General features: G+C 36.3%; 1 long non-coding RNA gene across 1 annotated transcript; it reads left to right on the top strand.

The window, feature by feature from the left end:
• Positions 1-4,860: 4,860 nt before the first annotated feature.
• Positions 4,861-15,093, top strand: LOC117095408. The gene is made up of 3 exons (XR_004441962.1): positions 4,861-5,282; positions 5,699-5,813; positions 14,890-15,093. It is a non-coding gene; the product is annotated as an uncharacterized LOC117095408 (long non-coding RNA).
• Positions 15,094-24,160: the final 9,067 nt, after the last annotated feature.

Raw genomic sequence — 24,160 nt, 5'->3', positions numbered from 1 at the left:
TGAGTAGAGAATACTTCAGTGAAAACGTATCAGACTCAGACAAAATCTCCACAGCAGGTGATTCTTCTTGATCAGAAGTGTATTGCTTCATGGCTTAGAGAATTCCAAAAATTATTGATTTTGTTTCCTGGGTTTGTTTAAGACCTCCATAAATAAGACATAGCTTCTATCATACGTCCAGAAATGGAAGCTTAATTCTGTTCCTGAAACCTTGTGTTCCATGTCTTCACTAAAGGACAAGAGCCATATTGACTTTCACATATCAACCTTTGGCACTATCTCTAAACTAACTTTGTTGTACACATTAAGGCATTTCAGTTTAACTCTGTATAATCCTAATTGTTCTGAAAGCTCATTTAGTTTACAGCGAAGAGATTAGAGGGTATGTTTATTTCTTGGATGACACAATTTCTTGGGCAAGTAAAGATTTTGACTAGATATTGTCCTGAGGTCTAATATAGGAGAATGCCAATCTGCAAGTTGGTCTGAGGTGGGAAGGGAGGCCTACCTTGTGAGTCTCTGCTCATGTTACCATCTTATTCAGCTCGTAAGCTCCCATGCTGAGAAAGCAATGTTTAAATTCCCTTTAATGTTACACTGGGGACTCAAGGGGGAAAGCCTATGAACTAACATGCATGAAGCAAAACAAATGTTTCATGGGGATAAAGGAGTATATTTCGAGGTATTTTCATTTTGAAGTTGAACTCTTCTTCAATTTTTACTTTCAAATTATTACATATTTTACTTAATGTTAATAAAGGCCAGAGAACACAGATGAATGAGAATCTACTTTTAAATCATGTGCAACTTTATTTTAGGACTATATCTAGCTTTTTCTAGGAAATAAAGCTACCCTTATTCAGTTTTGCTTACAAAAAAAAACCATGTAATATCTTAGACATTTAAAAAAATGTTGTAGTCATTGTTTCCCTCTTGCATTTTCTAAGCATTGATTTTTCCACTAGAGCTCAAATTAAAATGAATGTACTAGTATGACAGGCAATTCCCATAACTTATATAACTAAACATATCCATTTATCCCAGTGGGTTGTCAATTGTGTTACCATTATTCCCATAATAAATACTGGTTTGCTAAATATTACAGCAAGGGTAGTAAGAAAAGTATAATATATCAATTTTGCATTATCAACTCTCAAAAATGCTGCTCAATTATGTCTTAATTTTGTAACAGTATATGTTATTGAATTGAATCAGTTAGGGCTATTTTCTACTTAAAGAAAGATGTATGCATGTGTGCATGTGTGTGTGTATGTTGCTTATTTCAGGGTAAAATTCATAGCCAAGCTGGTGGTGCTATTTGATATAAGGAGGGAGGATATCCTTTTCATCATCTCTACTGTTGGCCAACAAATGTAGATTAGAAAGAGGAATAAATGTGTGTTAGTATGTGTGTATGTGTGTGCGTGCGCTTATGTGAACTATAAAGGATTCTTGTGCTCTTAATGCGCAAACTTTCTTTAACTTAAAACATTCAGAATCATCTCAAAATTATTTTATGCTCTCAGAAAAAAATCAGAGAAAAAGCAAATATTCATATGTAAATATAGAATGGAGTTTTAAATAGATCTTGAGACACATTGTGATTTTATTCTCTATCCTAATGAACATGTGGCCTTTTGGTGTAATTCTGTATCTTCACCATTTTCTTTGAATGTTCTTAAGTAGGTTTCATATTTCCTTTGTAGAACTATCCATAAAAACACAAATGAAAAGATGAAAATCAAACTTAATAAAGATTGGAGACTTGAAAGTCAAAGAAGTAACCAAGCCTCACATCTAGTTTATAACAATTTCTGGGTTTGAAAAGAGGATTTGGGCCTAACTCATGGAGTTAACACCATTGAACTGGTAGGAGCTGTATTTCTCTTCTCTGCATAGCTAGTTTTCGAAGAACATATTTTCAACAAATTTTTCCTACTTTTACTAGCTGTTTCACATTACACAATAGAGCATATATGTGGTGTTAAAATAGATGCCATCCTAGCCACAGAGGATTAGGCCAGAGGCAACTGTGAAAGTCACATGTAAGCATTTATGAATATAAGTGCCCTCTGAGATAATACTCATGAACTCTGTCCAATAGAGCTCTGACTTTTGGGGGTGTCAAGCCAATCCAATCAGAGCTTAAATGTAGGGTGACTCACTCAGCTCAGGGTGCTTCTCTAAAGAACTGTAAGCAACTCTTCCAATATTTTTATATTTAGATGGTTGCACCCTTTAAATCACGGAATGATTGATGAAACAGATTTTCATTGTGGCAAAAACTTCTACTTCTGTACAAAATCAATATGATTCTCTTTTCTGTAGAATGTTGAGAAAATTGACCAATAATTAGGTAATTATTAACAAATTAATTAATTGACCATGTGGCAAATCAATTATTAATTTCTGTTATATAATAAGCCCCATCACCTATTTATTCAGTCCTACCCATACACCTTCTAAGCAAAAATATAAAAAGAAAGTTTTATGATAAAATACAAGAAAATCAAAATTAGACATGTCCTCTATAGATTACAATAAGATTAAGAAAATAAAATTACATATTTGACACATCAATTTTTTAGATAACTTATAACTCATGAGAAAAGCCCAGTAGTGGAGCTGATCAGAAGAAGGCGCATAATGGAAGAGGGGACTATGGAACATGATCATCAGTGAGGTGGGGCATGCAGGAGTTACGTAGGTGGGCCTTCCTTCAAACAACGGTCTGATTGGTGCTGCTGTTAAGGTGGTTGAAGATCAGAAGCCACCCAAAGACAAGCAAGTCTACAGGCCTGGATTCAACCAGTTAGAGTTGTACAAAGATGGAGGCAGGCAGGTAGGCAAAAGTCAGTTTGGGAACTGCCTACTGAAACAAGTAGACCAGTGACAAGGCTCGGGAGTAGGATACTAATACATATATAGGCAGGTTGTGTGGTCAGAAAATTAGTGTCTGTGCTCAAGGAAGCAGAAAAGTTTTGGTGAAGCCACAGTCATGCTTTTCCATGGAATAATACCAATTTAATAGTGTTCTTGAGAAAACAGTAAGGGTAACAAAATTTACTAATAGTGAGAGGTATGGTATATTGGAAGAGGATCCCTAATTCTTCTGTACTCGAATATCTATATCCTTTACAATGTAACATCTAGAGTCCATTTGTCATTCTCCTACATTTTGGCTGGCCTTGTAACTTGTTCTGGTCAATAAAATGCAGCATAAGTGATGGTGTGCTAGCTCCAATTCTAGGCCCCAAAAACCTTAGCTTGCCTCTCTTCATTCTCGTGAAACTCTGACCAGTCACCATGAGAACAAGCCCAGGCTATCCTGCAGGATGATGAGAAAACACAGAACCAAGGGGAGCAGCCTCAGCTGAGGCCTTTCTAGACCTCTAGTCCCCAGCTTGACCTGGCAGCTGACTGCAAACACAAGCTCAGCTGAGCCCAGTCCATATTAATGACCAGCAGAATTATGTGCTGAAAAATAAAAGAAATGGTTGTTTTAAGCTGCGAAGTTGTGTGATTTTTTTAACATGGCAAAAGCTAACTGATGCAGAAATAATTGGTTCCTAGAATTGAGGTGCTGCCATAACAAAAATCTAAAATAAGTGCCATTGGCAGTAAGCACTGAGCAGAGGATGGAAAAATGGCAAACAAACTCTTAGCAAATGCAGAGAAAAAAAATCAAATTGTTATTGGAGGTTAGGAAAAAAATGGTGATCTGTATTTTTGAGAATAAAATAATTGTCAAAAGTGTTGCCTATAGAAACTGGAAAGATGGCCAGTGTATATAATGAACTTTTGATTTTGGCTAAAGAGACCTCCACAGAATGTTGAAATGTCAGATGGTTGGTCCTAGCTACATATAGGTACAAGAAGAAAGAAATGGTCTAAATAAAGACATGGCCAGCTTGCAAGGAGAATTTTGAGGGAACACAGAGGGGACAGAATTTTCTGGGTGGGAAAATATAATTGTTTCTTATCTTCTGTCTTTCCATCCAGTAAGAATTCTCAAAGTAAAATGAGGCATCAAGAAGAAAAAAAATCAATTAAAGGGTGTAGCTCTACAATCCTTTGTTAAGAAATCTGAGAGAATTTATATGTTGTCTAGTTCTCTCTCAAACTAAAAAATACAGCTCCTCAACTTTGTAAGAGTATGGTCTCACAGAAGCCCAATCCCAGAGTAAATAAGTCTATACAGAGAGGCATGTCTTGAAAACAATCAGGGTATGGCTTTCCAACAAATGACATGCACATAAATTAAACTCATAGTAAGTCCACCATGATTTGGAAGAAACTGAATTTATAAAAGTGCCATCAACCTGAATTTTGAAAGAATGATTTTACTTAAATTGCAAAAAGGTCTCTGTGGGTGCAACTTTCTATGATCCAGAAGCTGACTGAGAACGTTTTTCAAAAGGCTAAGGAAGGAAACTAAAAAGAGCGAATGTTCTAGTGAGCAGAGTCAAGATCCAATAGTCATGAAAAACAAAGAACTGGGAAACCACCCCCAAAAAACACCACCTTGCCTTAACAAATAGTTACTCCTCCCAGGTAGGTGAGCCTAACAACATTTTTCTACCTAGATTTTAAATTTCCAATGGACCAGTAATTACTATGTACCTCCCATTTTTTTTTCTTTCAGAATGGCAGTATTTATCAGTTACCTTATCCCTGTATTAATATTGCAGGTTGGATGTTTATGGGACATATATTTTTTTAAAATTTCATGACTCTCTGGATCAAAAACATTTACATTTAATAGGCTTCCTCTCAACTTTAAATGGATAATTGAATTCTAGAATTCAAGCCTGGTGTCATAGTTCCATGAGAATTTTAGGGATCCTATGAGAAGGAAGAGGATGTTGTACATGGGTAGAAAGGTGAAAATTGTGGCCAGAGGCAGATTGTGGTAAACTAGAAAATTGGCTCATAATCCTTTATTCCTTCTTGTCTCCATGCTCTTTGTAATGTGACTTTGCCACTTTTCTCATTAAGAGATGGATTCTGTTCTCCGTTGCCTTCTGTCTGGACTGGTCTTGTAACTTGTTCTGGTTAATAGAAAGCCAAGGCCTCAAGCAAGCTTTCCCACTTGCTGTCTTGGAACCCTTCCCAGCCACCAGGTAAATAAGCTGAGGCTCTTGTGCTGGACGATGAGAGGTCACTGGAACACTAATGAGCCATAACAGCTGAGGCCATTCTAGAATAGATAGCTTTTGCCAACCAAGCAGCTGACTGCAGACACATGCCTGCATCCAGATGAGTCCAGAAAAGCAACCTAGGTGAGTCCAGCCCTCATTGCTGGCCCATAAAATCATAAACAAAATAAACAATTGTTATATTAAGCCCCTTGGTTTTAAGATAGTTTGAGATACAATGAAAGCTAACTTTAGGCATGTTTCTTAGCTTTTCTCACCTTCTTTTGTTCACACACACACACACAAATCATATGAAAGAATTTCTACCTGTTACGTTCTTAGGATAATAGTGAGTATACAGTAGATACTCAATAAATATCAGCTGTTATTATCCTCATAAGTGCTTCTGAGGAGGAAGCTCTGAGACATCTTCGTTATAATAATAAATGTTATCATTAATTGTGTACCTATTATCAGGACTCTGTGCTAGGCACTTCATATATAACATCTGTAATCATCACAACAAAATTCTGAATAATTATTTTATTTCTTTTTTACAGATGAGAAAACCAAGTAATGAAAATGCTGAGTAACTGCATCTGTGTATGTGAACAAGTAGCCAAACCAGGATTTGAAAACCTTCCTAAATTTTTCCATTGCACTATGTCCTCGGAGGTACGTAAAATAATCTCCTCAATTCTTCACTTACCTATGGGATTATTATTCATCCATTCCTTTGCCATGGCCTACACGGTTGGTGACATGTACTTCTCTGTCCCTAGACTTTGGCATTGGCAATATGACTAGTTTGGCCAATGGGATATTAAGAGATGTGACATGAGTAGAGGCTTGAAATATGGTTAAGCCCTTATGCTTGTCATCTTGTGCTTCTGTTTAAAGCCATGAGAAAAACGAACCCCAGGTATATACTACCCCTCCAGTTGGGAACTCTAAATGAGGCAAATGGAATAGAGCTGCTTCTCACAGATGCAAAATAATTATAGCCACTTCACAGGTGCCAGGGCGAGACATAAATGCTTAGTATTGTTTGCCACGGAGATATTTGTGGTTGTGTGTTGCATAGCAATATCTGACTGAGTCAGTTCTTCAGAGCCTTCAAATGTTGAATAATATAGCAATAGCAAAACATTTCATAGAATAAAACATGCTATAATCTGGTGGAGGTAGACAGGAGATAAGTGAATTTCAACCAGAAGAGGGAAAGATAGCTCTTTCATATGTGGGATAAAATTGTGGTCTCAAATTGGAGTTATTCTGCTTGGGAAATTTATGGAAAGAGATCTTGTATAAAGGTTGTATCTCCTAAATTTGAGTGATAAAATATGCTTATGCAGGGACAGGTTGACTCAGCAGGTCTGAGGTGTCTAAACCTTGCCCATTCCAAAGGAAGGATGGGACCCAGAATGGCTCCTAGGAGCGTCTACGCCTTTAGAATATGGTACTTCATAAAAGTGTCTGTTTACCTAGAGCCTTCAGCCATGTGAGGCAGTTTATTCTAACAATGTAAGTTATGGTTGGGGCCTTGGGCCATATGATATCAGTTTGACCTCTGGAAGGGCTGAAGGCTGAGAAACTAAGGTCAGCCTCATGGGCATGCCATGCCTATTTGACCAACCTCCAATAAAATCCTGGACACCAAGTCTCAGATGAGCTTACCTTGTTGACAAGACCCCATTTGTGTTGTTACAGATTATTGCTGGAAGAATTAGGTGCTGTCTGTGGGACTCTACTAGGAGAGAACAACTATTAATAGAAGCTTGAACTTAGTCTTTCCTGGATTCTGCTCTATCAGCCTTTGACCTTAGATGATTTTAGTCTGTGCTCTTTCACTATAATCAGCCATAACCATTAGTAAAACAGATTTTCTGAGTTCTTTGAGTTCTAGCAAATCACTGAACCTGAGGGTTAACTTAGGGATCCCTTTTGACAAGGGTATTGGCCTCACACATTCTTGAAACTCAGTAATAATTCTGCTGCGCAGAAGCTTTTTAGTTTAATTAAGTTCTATCTATTTATCTTTGTTTTTTTTGCATTTGCTTTTAGTTTCCTGGTCATGAAGTCTTTGCCTCAGCCAATGTCTGGAAGGGTTTTTCCAATGTTATCTTCTAGAATTTTTATGGTTTCAGGTCTGAGATTTAAGTCTTGGATTCATCTTGAGTTGATTTTTGTATAGGCTAAGAGATGATAACCCAGGTTCATTCTTTTATGTGTGGCTTGCCAATTATTCCAGCACCATTTATTGAATAGGGTGTCCTTTCCCAGCTTTATGTTTTTGGTTGCTTTGTTGAAGATCAGTTGACTGTATTTGACGTTATTTCTGGGTTCTCTATTCTGTTCCATTGGTGTATATGCCTATTTTTATACCAGTCCTATGCTGTTTTGGTGACTATGGCTTTATAGTGTAGTTTGAAGTCAGGTAATATAATGCCTCCAGATTTGCTCCTTTTGCTTAGTCTTGCTTTGGGTATGCAGGCTCTTTTTGGGTTCCATATGAATTTTAGGATTTTTTCTAGCTCTGTGAAGAATGACAGTGGTATTTTGATGGGAATTGCAGCAAGTGTATTGTCTAGGTATGATTACTATATCCCTGGTGAAGTAGTAATGAGCATCCTAGGGAACCCTTCTAAGTATCTAAAACTGTCTTGGTAGTCAGGTATTCCTTTTCTCAGATAATGTAATATTTTATTTATTTATTTTCTTTTTTTTATTATTATACTTTAAGTTCTAGGGTACATGTGCACAACATGCAGGTTTGTTACATATGTATACATGTGCCATGTTGGTGTGCTGCACTCATTAACTCATCATTTACATTAGGTATATTTCCTAAAGCTATCCCTCCCCACAATAGGCCCTGGTGTGTGATGTTCTCCTTCCTGTGTCCAAGTGATCTCATTGTTCAATTCCCACCTATGAGTAAGAACATGTGGTGTTTGGTTTTCTGTTCTTGTGATAGTTTGCTCAGAATGATGGTTTCCAGCTGCATCCATGTCCCTACAAAGGACACAAACTCATCCTTTTTTATGGCTGCATAGTATGCCATGGTGTATATGCGCCACATTTTCTTAATCCAGTCTGTCACTGATGGACTTTTGGGTTGATTCCAAGTCTTTGCTATTGTGAATAGTACTGCAATAAACATATGTTTGCATGTGTCTTTAGAGCAGCATGATTTATAATCCTTTGGGTATATACCCAGTAATAGGATGGCTGGGTCAAATGGTATTTCTAGTTCTAGATCCTTGAGGAATCGCCACACTGTCTTCCACAATGGTTGAACTAGTTTACAGTCCCACCAACAGTGTAAAAGTGTTCCTATTTCTCCCCATCCTCTCCAGCACCTGTTGTTTCCTGATATTTTAATGATTGCCATTCTAACTGGTGTGAGATGGTATCTCATTGTGGTTTTGATTTGCATTTCTCTGATGGCGAGTGATGATCAGCATTTTTTCATGTGTCTGTTGGCTGTATGAATGTCTTCTTTTGAGAAGTGTCTGTTCATATCCTTTGCCCACTTTTTGTTGGGGCTGTTTGCTTTTTTTCTTGTAAATTTGTTTGAGTTCTTTGTAGGTTCTGGATATTAGCCCTCTGTCAGATGAGTAGATTGCAAAAATTTTCTCCCATTCTGTAGGTTGCCTGTTCACTCTGATGGTAGTTTCTTTTGCTGTGCAGAAGCTGTTTAATTAGATCCCATTTGTCAATTTTGGCTTTTATTGCTGTTGCTTTTGGTGTTTTAGACATGAAGTTCTTGCCCATGCCTATGTCCTGAATGGTATTCCCTAGGTTTTCTTCTAGGGTTTTTATGGTTTTAGGTCTAACATTTAAGTCTCAGATAATATTTTAAAATATTGATTCTGAGGAAAGTGTACTTCTGGATTAGATCAAGACTATAATGGGGTTAGACAGGCTTCTGGCATTTTCAACATCTGATTCTACAAGTGACTACTGCAGACTCTGAGCAATCTGAACTGAGTGAAGCTATTGCTTTATTCTCTAAAATAAGAGCAGTATTTGGATAGCATTTGGATTGTAAAGACTTTATCATTCATTGTTTTGATCGATTCATTATTGATAGGATAATTCAGTGAAGACAAAACTGAGTAACAGAGTCCATGTATGTCTTGGAAGGAGAATGGGGCAGATAACTTTTCTTTTTAGAAAAAAAATCTAAAGTCTCTGGATAAAAAGCTATCTCATATTAGGGCTTACAAGTTGGAAATGAAAGATTTTGGGCTCAAAATTGTCTATTTTTCTGGAAAGTAGAAGAGTGAAGAGCAAGGTTCTCAAATTTCTGATGACATAAATGATTTCTAACACATAATTGTACACATAGAAAAACTATCAAAATAACTGAAAAGAATACTGTGACAGAAGCCACATGTGGTCCATAAAGCCTAAAAATGTACTCTCTGGCCCTTTACTAAAGAATTTGTCATAACAAGTAGGTACACTGCTTATCTTTGCCAAAGGTGGCCTATGTAATGACTACACTTTAGCATGTGGGAGTTTCTAGGGCTATAATGTTCTGTTTCTTAATGTGAGAGCTAGTTACACTAGTATTCCCAACAGAAAAAAATTCATCCAATTATATGCCTATGATGTGTGCTTTGTATACATGCATTTCATTTTAACACAAAATTTATATTTATGTATGTATACAAATGTGTGTGTATTGTGTATATATATTAATCACTTGCACCACTACTTTATTCTTTTTTTTTTTTTTTTTTTTTTTTGAGATGGAGTCTCGCTCTGTCACCAGGCTGGAGTACAGTAGCACGATTTTGGCTCACTGCAACCCCTGCCTCCCAGGTTCAAGCAATTCTCTGGCCCCAGCCTCCCAAGTAGCTGGGACTACAGGTGTGTGTCACCACACCCAGCGAATTTTTGCATTTTTAGTAGAGACAGGGTTTCACCATGTTGGCCAGGATGGTCTCAATCTCTCGACCTCATGATCCACCTGCCTTGACCTCCCAAAGTGTTGGGATTACAGGTGTGAGCCACCGCACCTGGCCCATCACTACTTTATTCTAAGCCACGTGTATCTTTCACTTGAATTATTACAATGGTTTTCGGCAGAGTCTTGCCTCCTTAGAGTTGATTCTCCATACAGTAGTCAGATAGTTAATAAATCTGGTCAAAAGCCTCAGATTTATGGGGCTTCTCAGCTCTTTCCAGGTAAATTCTAATGAGCTTGCTATGACTCACAAGACTCTATATGATCTAGCTCCCCTCTCTTCCTCTGACCTCTTGTGCTGTACTTCCTCTGGCTCATTTGAATGCAGCCTCAAGCTCCTCATTATTTATCCTAAGCACCAGGCAGAGTGCTTATATATCAAGGTCTTTATACCTATCACTCTTTCTACCTGGTAGTCTCTTCCCCTAGATATTTTCATGGCTCACCCCCTCAGTTTATTTTGTTCTCTATTCAAATGGCACCGTATCAGAGAATAAATGGAGAGAATGTTAGTCCCCTGCACAATTCTATTTCCCTTTATCCTGCTTAATTTTTATTAATAGAACTTATTTCTGCCAGGCATAATGCATATATTATATTTGCAGTTACCATCTGTCCTGTCCATTAGAATGAACGCTGCATTATATTCATGACTTTATCAATTTTGTTTATGACTCACCTTAATACCTTCAGTAGTACTTAAGACATATTTATTAAATAAATAATAAAATATTCACTTAATAAAGTATGAATTTGTATGTGGTTATTGAGTGAGGATCCCTATAGGCAGTAAGTCTGAAGGCCGTATTTATTATTTTTTAAACTAGTCAGATATCCTGCCTCTCTGTGGGACATGGGTCCTTCCTACAGAGGTTTGTGGTTTCTAGAGACCAGTAACCCTGATTCAAACATTACCTCTGCCAATTCTTAGCTGGGTGCATCATGTTAAGTTTCAGTTTCCTAGACTATAAATTGGAGATAAACATAGTAGTTATTTTATGATATGGTTGGAAGAATCATATGAGCAAATCCGTATAAATCACTTAGTCCAGATTTGGCATAGTACGTGCTCAATATATATTAACTGTTTTATTATTACCATTATTAGGATTCTAGCCCCCACAGGTATTTGTGAATTCCTATACTCACAGCATCTGGGAGGGACAGTGGAAATTCTTTATACTCAGAGTTGGATAACTGGAATATGTATTGACTGACAAATATATTTCAGATGAAAGAAAATGAGGCAGAAAATACTGGTTTACACATTTGTATTTCAGGTTACAGTGAACTGAGGTCAATTCTGAAGAAGAGGTGGGATAGAAGAGAAATGAAGAAAAATAATTAGCAGAGATCTAAGGATATTTGGGGAGATAAATGAAATACAAAATAAGTAGGTTGGTCAGGAAAAACAAACCTCAGCTAACAAAAGCAAGAAGACATTAATAGCAGCATCATCAGAAAGTTGTCACCAACTAACCAGTAAGACCACATTGGGGTGAAAGACAGTAAAAAAGAGAAGGGGGCTTTTCATGCTTGTGACCAACTTTTCTAGGTACTAGATTCTGCTATAATCTTAGTGCAACCCATTCTTCATGAAAATTTATTGACAACTTACTGTGCAGATATTGGGTTGAATAAAAATTCCATATGGATATGCATATAACATATGTAGAATTCATAAATTTATTAGCAATTTAACTTAATTGTTTTAGGGTGGTACAAAATTAACACATCAATGAACACCACATTTTCTAAAATAATATCATATTTGTCTAAACATTTCAAAACTTCTATCTTTCTGAAACCTGTTAACATTTCAGGATAAAATTAGTGTTGGAGAAAATTAAAGGGAAGAAAATCTTATTTTCCATAAACCTGGAAAGAAAAATAATGATAATAAAAGTTAAAATATTGTTAATTCCGAGTATGCGGTGCCTCATAAAGCTTACATTAAGAAATTCTGAGATAAGTTTATGATTTTTGCTCCCATATAATATATTCCACTTACATAGTAAAAAAAAAAAACTCTTTAAATTAAAAATTTCTGTATAAAGAGATATTATTTCAGCATCATAAATGTTGAATTTCCTAAATGTCATTTACTTATTGAATAATTTTCAATAAAAAGGGCCAATTATCTAATACGGAACTCGCTTTCTTCTCAAAGTAATTTTCCATCTTATTAGTTTTATATCACAACTGATACAGAACATGCTTCAAACACTATATATCATTTTCCAGTGTAGTTTATAAAAATGCAAACTAATATAAATTCTTCAAATCTTGATTAATTTGTAATTTATTTGAAAAACTGGAATGTATTTTCCAGTTAAACTACAGACTGTGTTCTACACAAACTCCTTGCAAATCTGGGTTGATTTGACCAAAAAAAAAAAAAAAAAAAAAAAAGATAAAAAACATTGCAATGCTCTCTTCTGAAATAAAATGTGAATCTGAAGCTTGTGAATGCATCCATGAAAATTTGAGGATCTATCCAACATAACATCAAGTACACAAACTATTGCTTCAGTTTTCAAACTCTGTTATTGACTAACAGTTAATCACTAACATGTAGCATATGTGACCCTGTGTAAGCCGTAGTCTGATCTCTCCCATGTTTTTTCATATTCTGAACATGAAGCAAATTTGACATTTATTCCATAACTCACTATTGAGAGTATAACACTCTTCATGTCTGCCTCTGTCATATGCACACACATACACACATCCACACACAGGTATATATATATATATAATTAGCTAATTTTATTAAGGAATATCTCTGGGAAAAGATCCCTTTTATACAAAGCTAAAGATCAAAAACCACTATGACTGTCAGTTGCAAAAAAAGCTTAGCAGCTTTCAGTTTATCTGGATTCATCACCACTGCTTTCTATCGAAAAACCCTTTGCCCAGATAACCATTTTCAAAATACAAAAAGCAGATTCATCGCAGAAAACATTATTCGTCTCAAAGTATATCTGAAAGAAAATCTCCAGCAGAGTCAAGGCTTGTGACTCCGGAATAACTGGATAGCTGATAGTCAGGGTTAGTGAGCAAAAAGGTTTACGATTCCTGCGTTTTTATCGGAAGTTCTCATACCTATCACACTAATACATTGTAAAGAAAACCAGAAAAATGTGCCACATGAGTTTACCTTGATGTTTTCAAATGCTACGAAAGAATATTTTAATAAAGAGTTGAACACTGTCTGATCCATTTACGTGAATTTGTACATTCTCTACTAGAGCTAAATCTAGCATTAATTCACCGGACCTGTTTTAGATGAAGGTTAAAAACTTGTTCCAACTGTACAAAATGCAATAGTTAATTACTGAGACCCTCAAGGCACATTACTTTTATGGGGTATTATTATTTAAACCCCATCATTAGTTTTCTAATCGTTTTCATGAGTATTTGACCTTATCTATACATATAAGACAGAAGAAAATTTATATATTAGCCTATCTGAATTAGATCAGGCTACAGGAAAATTCAAGAGGCATTAATTAGTTGCCAACAACTAACAGAGATGATATTAGGCCTGTTTATATTTCATCCATTGTTATTAAAATTTAGATATTACTCTAGTTCCTAACACAGCCTCATTCCAACTTTTAGGCAAATGAGTTTCATTACACTTGATTTAACAAGGAAAGACTGTGCTCATTTGTTTTGTTCTTATTGTAGGGGAACCTGACATGATATCTGAAAAGATTTAGCCAGTTATGAAGATGATCAACAATCTCAGATGAAAATGTCATGCCTTATCTACATTAGTAATTACATACTCTTACATACTTATTGGGGGAGCATGGGATATTCTGTTTATCCCAGCTGGGGTTTAATGAATGGAAAGAGAATTTCATCTCTACTGCCCGTCACTAACCAGTCAGGTGTTCTCAGGTGTTCCACCCCATTTGTGAATGTAGTATGGCTTGTTCTAGAACAGTAGGAACTCCTATGAGCAAAAATGGTGTGCCTTCACACTGTTCTTTACTTTCTACCTGATCAGTTTCAGTATTATCATGTCAAATTCAAAACCAATAGTCATTCTTGCTATTGAACTTTAACAAGTTATGTGCTTCATGAATCATTAATTGAATCCAGAGAATTTTACCTTATAAAAAGTGTCACAGAGGGGAATATCACATACTGGGGCGTCTCGGGGGGGTGGGAGTCTGGGGGAGGGATAGCATTAGGAGAAATACCTAATGTAGGCGACAGGTTGATAGGTGCAGCAAACCACCGTGGCACATGTATACCTATGTAACAAACCTGCACGTTCTGCACATTTACCCCAGAACTTAAAATATAATTAAAAAGAAATTTTTAAAAAATGTCACAGATTGCCCAGAAACCTAAATCTTCACTCTGAATTTGAAGATATATGGGCACCATGTTAGACATGGTCCATCCAGAAAAGAAATGCCTAAGTTTGAGGAAGCGAGTCCAGATTCTAAGATAAAACCACAAGTGGGAAAGAGGGGGAAGAAAATGAAAGATTGTGCTAATTCTTAATAACCCTGAGGTTATTGATTAGATCATTTTCACTTCAGAGTCTTCAAAGTTCTAAACCAAATTCATGTCTAGCATTTGATGAGCTCCCTTTTCTTCTCTGTAGCTATAGTCTATTTGTGCAAAAACTATAGCTAATGCTCTGTCTCCCTGGGAAGGCTTCATTCTAATCTGGCTAAAATTTAAATGAGGAAAGATAATAAGATTGCTGAAGACTATCATTATTATTCTCAATTTATTTCCTTTCTGCAGACCCCAGTGGCAAAGCCATTGAACAGAATCACACTGCTAAACCAGTGCAGCTTTTGTCTTCTTCTCTGATTGTACACATACAGAAAAGAAGTATTTCTAACACATAGACTTCTATCTTCCAGCATAAAGATGTATTAGGCGCATTTACACTTTCACATGGAAGCCTGTTTCAACATGAACGGAGCCCAGGCAAGTGTCCTTGTGATCAATCGAGAGTGAGAGTTAGCAATACTTAAAAAAAAAAAAAATAGATCTTAAAAAATATCAAAATAGACCGGGTGCGGTGGCTCAAGCCTGTAATCCCAGCACTTTGGGAGGCCGAGACGGGTGGATCACGAGGTCAGGAGATCGAGATCATCCTGGCTAACACAGTGAAACCCCGTCTCTACTAAAAATACAAAAACTAGCTGGGCGAGGTGGCGGGCGCCTGTAGTCCCAGCTACTCGGGAGGCTGAGGCAGGAGAATGGCGTAAACCCGGGAGGCGGAGCTTGCAGTGAGCTGAGATCTGGCCACTGCACTCCAGTCCGGGAGACAGAGCGAGACTCCGCCTCAAAAAAAAAAAAAAAAAAAAAAATCAAAATAATTAGAAAAGAGTTTCAACTAATGACACACTTACTATTTGTATTCCATTTTGACAGTACCATGTTAGATCAGTTACTTCATTTATCACAATATATTCCATGCTACAGTTACCTCTCAGGAAAATGACATTGATAGAGTCAACTTCCTTGAGAATTAAGCTTCTGTAACTTTCATTTAAAGGTGTCTCAAGCTTTTGCTTCTTAGTATTTTATGATATGTCTTTAGTTTTTGTAATTTCACTTTGCCAAAACATTACATTTGTCATTATTCATACTGAAAGACAGGGTATTTTGAAGATAAAAATCTACCAAGGATCATCTACCATTTGCTTTTGACATAAAAGATTTATAAGACCATTTAGACCACAAAAACAAACCTTCCTAAGGACATATCTATACATCAACAAATATTAAAAATTACATTCCTAGGAAATTAGAAACAATTTAGAAAGGTGCTTAGTTGGACAGGAATTAGCTACAACCAAAATAATGATTAATATTATAACCATAATCATATAAAACAACAGTTAATTGCCACTTTCAAGAATAAAAGCAAATTCTGTGAATATAGAAATAAAATACTAAAAATAAACAAACAAGCTTGGGAGAGATTAGTCATGCAAAATCCAACCCCAGATATTTGATGGCAATTATCTAAATTTTTTTTTTTTTTTTTTTTTTTTGAGACGGAGTCTCGCTCTGTCGCCCAGGCTGGAGTGCAGTGGCCGGATCTCAGCTCACTGCAAGCTCCGCCTCCCGGGTTTACGCCATTCTCTCGCCTCAGCCTCCCGAGTAGCTGGGACTACAGGCGCCCGCCATCTCGCCCAGCTAATTTTTTGTATATTTTAGTAGAGACGGGGTTTCACCGTGTTAGCCAGGATGGTCTCGATCTCCTGACCTCGTGATCCGCCCGTCTCGGCCTCCCAAAGTGCTGGGATTACAGGCTTGAGCCACCGCGCCCGGCTAAATTTTTTACCTTACAATTGAGATGGTATTTCACTGGCAAAGCTTAAACCAAGTAATATTCACAAAAATGGAAGAAATTCATAATTAAAGTCATTAAGCAAAACAGAAAAATATTTTAGTATCAAATTTTAAAGTTAAGTTTTTTTTTTTTTTTTTTGTAAAATATGATGGAGAAAGACAAAGCAAATTGATGGTATGAATGAACTAATACTAATGAACATTATTCTCTTAAATCTCTATCAGATACATTCTTAGTTTGAAGAAATACCAAGGCAATTTAAGATAGAGGTATTATCAAATATTCCATATGTGATTTTCAGGAAGCAAAACTATTCATTGCAGTACACTATGTCAATATTCTAAGCATCAGAGAAGACATAAAATTTACAAAAGTCTTCTGTAGTACCCAAATCATAACAAATGGAATTGCTAAACATGCCGGGTTTACAACATGTCATAACCTCAGCATTCATTCCCACTTTCTCTCTTGGCATAGGAAGCTAGCTGGCTCATAACCCAGGCTTTTCACAACCAGAAGTTCTTTATCCCTGTATAACCAAATCCTCAAGAGAACAGCAGACAGAGGGAGAAGACAATTTATTTAGAGAACTATTATGTGAGGAAGAAAACAAGCTGCCATTTCCAATTTGAAACATAATTAGGAAGACAATAGCCTCCTGACTGATGCTCTTTGTTCCCTTTGGATATTTATGTAGGCCAGTAATTGGAGTGTATTTTCCTGTTCAATTTCACATTGTCTAGAAAAGGGTTTCTCATGATCTATGACTTTCTAGTTGGATTCAGAAGAAAACATCTTGCAGCTACTGCCCTATTGCCTTGGCCACACATCAATGCCTTCTAGACATGGTCAGTTGCTGAAACTCTTATTTTTAATTCTGCCAAACAGTTGAGTTAATAGGATTTTAAGAAGGAAAAGGTTGTTCCATGGGGCTTGGGTGATTGAAGGCTTTCTATCCGTTATTGAAAAATATTGGGAAAGTTAACCACCCTTTTTTGCTGAAAGATTAATATATATAATTGATATAAATATATGTCTACAGATACATTAAAGCATTCAGTCAATAACAACATCAAATGAAAATTAGGATTGAGGCCCATTACATTTCCAAAAATATGCTTTTAGGAGTGGAGAGAGACAGCTTCCTCCTTTCCTTTTATAAGCAGAGAAAAGTCATTTTTTTTTCTCATTTATTGAGTATGTACTTTCTGCCTACTCAGGAGGGAAAAATTTTCCATTGATTATCATTACATTGCCCTGAGGACAAGCAGTGGGGGAAGGAGGCTTATACACTTGCTATTTACTATTAAGTAACTACTAAGCCATCCATGTCTGATCCCAAACACTCCATATGCATATTCAGAATACAATTAACAAAGATGAATATTAAAAACCCTACATATTTATTGAGCAGCTACTGTGTCTGACATATTGATTAAGCTTCACAACAAACTTATAGTCATTATATCCCCACTCTTCATAAGCTGAAATTGGAATTCAAAACTTAAATAACACCATATTAAAAACTCAGACTGACCCTTTCATTTGTCTCTTTTTTTTATTTTACTGTGATATACCTCTCCCGGCAAATTGGTGACTTAATCCTAGTTATACCCCGATTTTGGACAAATTTCACAAGAAGAATAAGACTTCTACTTCTCTGTGTCCACATCCACCTGGAACAGTGCTAGGCCTATGCTTACAATTGATTGGTTCAGGTCACCGTCATGAGCCACGGGACAGAAAATTGCCGGTAAGCAGTACTTTCAAATATTTTGTAGGTAGATCACTTCCATGGTGATTTTTTAACCCTTCATGACCCATAGTCTGGACTGTGATAGAACCTTATGAAAAATAGCTATGCTATCTAATAAACCTTGATACAATCTGAAATATATTAAACCAATTCTATGTCCTTCTCTTTTCTAAGCTGCATTAAATGTCAAGATCATTTTCTAACTTTTACTCTTCAAGTATTTAAAAGCTTTGGACTTTAAACTTGATAAATATATTTATTTTCATACTTAATATTGACTATATTATTCAGAATGGGATATATTAAGCTGCAATCATAAGCAACACCCAAATCTCAGTTGCCTAATATAGTAAAATGTGGTTTTTTTTCTGTACATTATATGCTCATCAGAGCCTAAGTCAGGCTCTGTTACTCATCATCCCCATTCTAAAACCCAGGTTCATAGAGCAGCTTGTATGTATAGCATTGCCAGAATCTATGGGACAGAAAGAGAAAGAACGGCAAATCTTGCACTGGTTTTTGGAGCTCACAGACCAATATGGCACACATCATCTCCACTCACATTCCATTGTTTAAAACAAGTCACGTAGTCACACCCACTTATAAGCATGGGAGGAATGCAATCCCACCATTTGTTCAAGTGGACCAGAAATATTTGATAAACTCTAATGACAAAATGTCTGATTTTTGGCTACCAAATATTGGGTTTACTCTTCTTACTGCAGGCAAATACACTTATCCTCCCCAAAGGAAACAATCCAAGTGGTCAAAGTTTCAAACTCAATGTCCAAGATCTCTACATGATGCCTGATATTGTTTTATCAGGTACAAATGTAGCTCCTTTTGATCACTGTGAAGTAAAAAGGCAAGTCTTCTACCTTATTTTCTATATATACTCTATTCATAACCTTAACCTTGTAATCTGGTCTTTATGTTGCAGGACGAGAGAGAGAGAGAGAGAGAGGAGAGAGAGAGAGAGAGAGAGAGAGAGGAGAGAGAGAGAGAGAGAGAAGAGAGACTTGACTGGACTAAGAAAGAAATGAACACGATTTAGAGATGGAAATGGTGACATATGGGCCTCTGAAACCTCCCATGTTCCAGAGAAGGTGAGCATGTCTCTGGTCATATGACGGATATGTGTATGTATGTGTCATATTAAAATCCTGATTTGTTGGTGGTAGAAGTAGGCAGAAGTTTAAATGTGGATAAAAGAGTGTCAAGGGATGCTGAGATGAAATATGAGTCCCTGTGCTGGATTAACTCTTGTCAGGTTAACATCATTGCCACTCCCATTGATGGTCTTCTCTGCATTGCAGAAGAGAAGACCAGAACCACATTCCCCAGAATCCTTTTCCCTGTGTGGTTTCCTGTATAGTTAGTTTCGTCACTGACAGTCACTTCTGTGAACTTCAGAAAGTAAAAGGGAAGAAAACGAGGATATTCACTGGAGGCAGATTCACCCAGACACATGAATACATGTCAGATGTGAAGTTTGAAGGAATTTCAGGGTGAACTTCTGCAAAATGTTCACTTATGTGCTATAGGCAGCTTTGATAGCTGACATGGCTTCTTGTGAACCAGACATCTCAGTGCACCTGGCTACAGTAGTCATTTGGAACTTCCTAGAAGCACTTGAGTTCTGTGGCAGCTCCCAAGTAGACTCTTGAGATCCACCACTTCACTTCCATTCTGCAGACTGAGAGTTAGTGACAGCTTCCCACCTTTCACTCTGCTGGTTTCCCACAACTGTGAATGCCTCGCATTCCATGTATTACCACAGATACATTGAGCAATTTCTTTTTTTTTTTTTAAACCAAGCACTACTGAACCTTGAGTAATAATGAATTATCATAGGGAAGTTACTCGACATTAACCACATATTACATTTTGTTGGTTTTCAAAAAAATAAATTAAAAAAATATATGAATATCTTTAAGAAGACTTACTAGTAATATAACAAAAAGGCAAATATCTATTTCTGTTCCTATTGTTATTAAATTTTCAAATTGAAGTCATTAGTACTATTGCATTGTAAGAAAAAAATGTTTTAAAAAAACCCTAAAAGTTTTCATTGACGCTTCGAGTAAAAGTATAAACTCACAAGAAAGAACTGTGTAATACAAATTTTGTACTGTTTTTAATTCAGTTCCTTTGAAATGCTGCCAGAAATAATATATGCTTTGAAAAATAACTACTTGAATGTTAATATTTTCAATTTCAAATCAAAAGAAATAAAATCTGCAAGAAATGACACAAAATTCTACTTATAAGCATAAGGAATCATAGATGAGAGACATGAAGAGTTTCAAATTATCCAGTATTTTTGTTTTTAATAAATGACATGTCTGAAAATCTAACAAGTATCTCCCACCCCTAACAGACTATCACATCCCTATTTAGCTTCTTATTTGTCTCTGTCAGGCTGATCCATGGGTTTAGTCCCTAAGTCATCAAAATGAGACTTGACATTGATCACAGAAATGTATGATACTTTGAAAGATTGCACTTGATTAATGGCACAGCCACAATTTATGTATTCTCCTAGCCACGTTCATTCACAGTCAGTGCTGGCAGGATGTTGACATTGTGGGAAGAATTTTAAATAAATTGGAGATTGGCATGAATCCTGGGGTCTCTATCCCTTTATGATTAAAAAACCTCTTTATTTCTTCAGGTAGTACCAAAGGTATTTTGAGGCACATTTTGCCCAAAAGATGGGTTCTTTGTGGCAGTGTATTTGCTTACTCCTGTAGCCTCTAAGTTAACTTTAACAATTTTAAGAAGTTATTAAACTCTGAAAAATGTTAAAACCTTGGCACTATTTCACAGGCTAAGTCTTATCCACCAATCCCATCCATTGTCTCTTCTTGTTCTTATTGGGCTCTCTCTAACTATACTAATAGATTAAAGATCCTGAGCCTCAGTTTCCTCATGTGCAAAACAGGAGTAATTACAGTGCATCTTTTGAAGAGTTACTGTGAGATTAAATGAGATAGTCATGTGAACTACTTGGCCCAGTGCTGGGGATCAAGTAGCTATCAAATGCTATGTATTAATTTCCTCAAATATCCTATAATATAAACAACAAATGAAGATTAAGTAGAATAATTCAAGGACAGTAATCAAAGGTCATACAACTGTTTTCTAACTCTATCTCAATTTCGTTTTTTTGTTTTTTAGGTTCTAACTTTAGAATCTATATTATATTCATGGTTTTCTTATTGCATCAGCAACTTTGGCATTAAGTGATACCATGCACAACTCTCCTAGGTGGTCTTTTTTACCCAACCTAACTTCTGACTAAGCTTTGCTCAGTCTGTAAACATAAGGAAAGCATCCAGGGTGGTATGGCCCTAGGCAAATAAATGCAAAAACAAAACATCTAATGGGAAACAAAATAAAAATCAATTAAGTGAACATGAACAAAATTATTGGAAATAATGTCCACATTGCTTGAGATTCCTTTTTTATCAATATTAGTTCCCTTATTTGCATGTGTCTGGTTGGTTTCCTTCCCTTAAATCATCACTTCTCCCAGCAGTCGGTAGACCTCCCAGGTATCTCACATATGGGAAATTTGAGGTCTGTGCCCACCTGTTCTCCCTGCTCCATTCCACAAAATATGAGCTCACTCTCCACAGCTGTCAATAGCTTTTGAAATTCTCTTCATGTATCCTGTCATGCTATTAAATCATTTTTCCATGTAATTTTCCTTACATAAACTACATCGTTTGGCCTGTAAAACTGCCAAAACCTCAAAGGAATGTCTTTAACAAATTTTAATGATCTTTATTTTTTATCACATAGACACTTCTCCACGTCCTTCTAAAGTTTACCAACTTAAAAATTAAGGTGAGAATTTGCACCTGCTACTGTATCTAGCTTCCACACCTGGCATATTTACTTAAGGTATTCCTTTTTTCAAATCAGAGATTTGTGTATTTTCTACAAATAATTTGTGAACCTGTCATCTGACTTATTTTTGATGATAGAAAATGAGTTACTGGACACTGCACATAAAACATCTTACAGTTAAAAGGGAAACAGGTAGTAATTTAAGGTGGCATTTACATGGACAATATGGACAATTAAAAGCAAAACATTTCTGATTTATGACTTATCTTAATCATCTTGGCAAAGGACTAAAAAATATAAACAACTGGAGATTTGACATGACCTGAGAGGTTTTCTAGACCATAATGCTAGGGAATAGTTAATACCCCATAAACCTATGCAAAACTACTCTCCTTTTTCTACAAAGCATGTGTGTGTTCTAATTAAATAGTATTTTTTAACTCATGTAAACAAAGAGGAAAGGTCAGTTAAAAAATGTTCTGCATTTTGTCAATGACTACAAATCCCATACCTAAAAATGGAGCCTGTCTAATTCAACATCATTTACTTCCCAAAAACAGTCACCAAGGTGGGCAGAAAAACCAAAAATATATAAATTTAGAGTCTGAACTGACTGGGGTTCCAATTCCATACAATAAATGGTATTCTGCTTCAAATCTACAAGGCTCATTTTTCTCATCTTAAAAATGAAAATAAAGATTATTAACCAAATTAGGGTGCTTAGGAGAAAGGAAGCCCTGAGTAAATGCTCTTTTCTTTCTATCAACATTTTCTAGCTGCTCTCCCACCATGACACCCTTCCCCCACAGCTGGTTTGTCTGTTATTCCATCCTCTGACTTCATCCTTCAGGTATTTCACTAGTGAAATCCTCAAAACAGCCCTCTGAAGTTGTTTTTTTATCTTCATTGTCAAGGGGTTGGGGAATGGAGGTGTAAAGAAGTATATCAGTCAGGAAAACAAATACCACTCTAGGTATTCCAAACAGAGAGAATTTAAACTCAACAAATGTCCACACAGGTAATGGAAAAGCAGAAATAGCTAAGGGGTATCTGAGGGAGCCCAAGTTTTAGCAAAAGCAAAAAACTACCCCTAACTTTCCTAGGCATGGAGGTAAACTGAAAGGAAACCCAAAGCCAGGGTCATCCTGTGGATGTGACCTCAGGTATCCATTCAGGGAGAGCTGAGGCCACCAGAACATGTAGCCACTGCTGAAAGTGCAGCTGAAGTTGGAATAGGAGCAATTAATTTACCTTCCCAGCAAGAAGGCAGCTCAGAATTGGAATCCACATACTTACTATAGGTCTTTCCTTCTGAAATGGATATAATTTTACATGTGAGAAGGCTTACAAATCACAAATCCCAATAGAAATTTAAAACCTTATAATATAGCATTAGGATATGAAGAACTTTGGAACACCCTTCAAATAAGAGATCATAAAGAATTCTTGGCCCCAGAACTTGCTTGACAGTTTCCTTGAGTGATTTCATACATTCTAATGGCTTTGGGTCAAAAGCAGGGCTTCAATAAAGGTTTATTGAATGAAAGGGTGTCCAGTGGAATTTTACCATAGTTTTAATTATGACATCTTTTGGCCCACTAGATTTGATCATGAACTTCAAATTCAAAACAGAAAATCAGAAGACTAGAAGAAACAGCATGGGATCGCAGTTTGGATAGATCTTTTTTTGCTTTTTCATCTTATTTCTATAGTTGAATTAAACTTTCGGAAAAAAAATACATAAAGCAGAGGTATTTGAAGCAATGAATAATAAGTTTGGACTTCTGAAGTGTGGTTCACACCCACCTCATTTCCTAAGCCATAATCCTGGTATAATGTGTAAAGGGATTTGCAATGAAAGATAGTAAATCCAATGTGTATCAATTATTCATACATTCCAATTGGCAGTGAACCCAGCAAATGTATTCAATGAGTGGTCTCTATTCCCACAAATGTAGAAAGTGCATAATGGATGGAAAAATAAAGAATTTACTCTTCAATACTCGCTTACAACAGCTCAGTAAAAGAATGCTTATATATAGATAAAATTTTCAAAGTATTTGTTGAAACCACTGACCAAACTACCCAAAACT

Source organism: Trachypithecus francoisi, unplaced genomic scaffold (genome assembly GCF_009764315.1).
Source record: "Trachypithecus francoisi isolate TF-2019V2 unplaced genomic scaffold, Tfra_2.0 Lachesis_group13, whole genome shotgun sequence".
NCBI lineage: Eukaryota > Metazoa > Chordata > Mammalia > Primates > Cercopithecidae > Trachypithecus > Trachypithecus francoisi.
The sequence above is the reverse complement of the archived record's forward strand: the minus strand, read 5'-3'. Positions and strand labels throughout refer to the sequence as shown.